This window comes from Aptenodytes forsteri, unplaced genomic scaffold (assembly GCF_000699145.1).
Source record: "Aptenodytes forsteri isolate BGI_AS27 unplaced genomic scaffold, ASM69914v1 Scaffold485, whole genome shotgun sequence".
In the NCBI taxonomy this organism is placed as follows: Eukaryota; Metazoa; Chordata; class Aves; order Sphenisciformes; family Spheniscidae; genus Aptenodytes; species Aptenodytes forsteri.
In genome coordinates this window covers 70,443-71,136 of record NW_008795525.1, presented here as the reverse complement: position 1 = coordinate 71,136, position 694 = coordinate 70,443, and positions in this window count along the sequence as shown.

The following is a 694-nucleotide window of genomic DNA, read 5'->3' as shown; positions in this document are numbered from 1 at the left end:
AAGGCACGGCTGGAGCTGAACTTGGCAAGGGACACAAAGAATAATAAGAAAGGCTTCTACAGGTATGTCAGCCAGAAAAAGAATGTCAAAGAAAGCGTACCCCCCTGATGAACACGACTGGCAAACTGGTTAACAACGGATGAGGAGAATGATGAGGTACTCAACAATTTTTTTGCCTCAGTCTTCACTGGCAACCTCTCTTCCCACACCTCTTGAGTGGATGGACCTCAAGGCAGGGACTGGGGGAGCAAAGTCCCTCATACTGTAAGACAAGATCAGGTTCGAGACCACCTAAGGAATCTGAACATACATAAGCCTATAGGACCTGACAAAATGCATCCCAGAGTCCTGAGGGAATTGACTGATGTAGTTGCCAAGCCACTTTCCATGACATTTGAAAAGTCATGGCAATCAGGTGGTCTTAGGTGACTGGAAAAAGGGAAACATTGCACCCATTTTTAAAAAGGGTAGAAAGGAGGACCCTGGGAACTACAACCTGTCAAGCCTCACCTCTGTGCCTGGGAAGATCATGGAACAGATCCTCCTAGAAGTTATGCTAAGGCACATGGAGGACAGGGAGGTGATTTGAGACAGCCAGCATGGCTTCACCAAGGCCGAGTCTTGCCTGACCAACCTAGTGGCCTTCTATGATGGAGTGACTACATCAGTGGACACGGGAAGGGCTACAGATGTC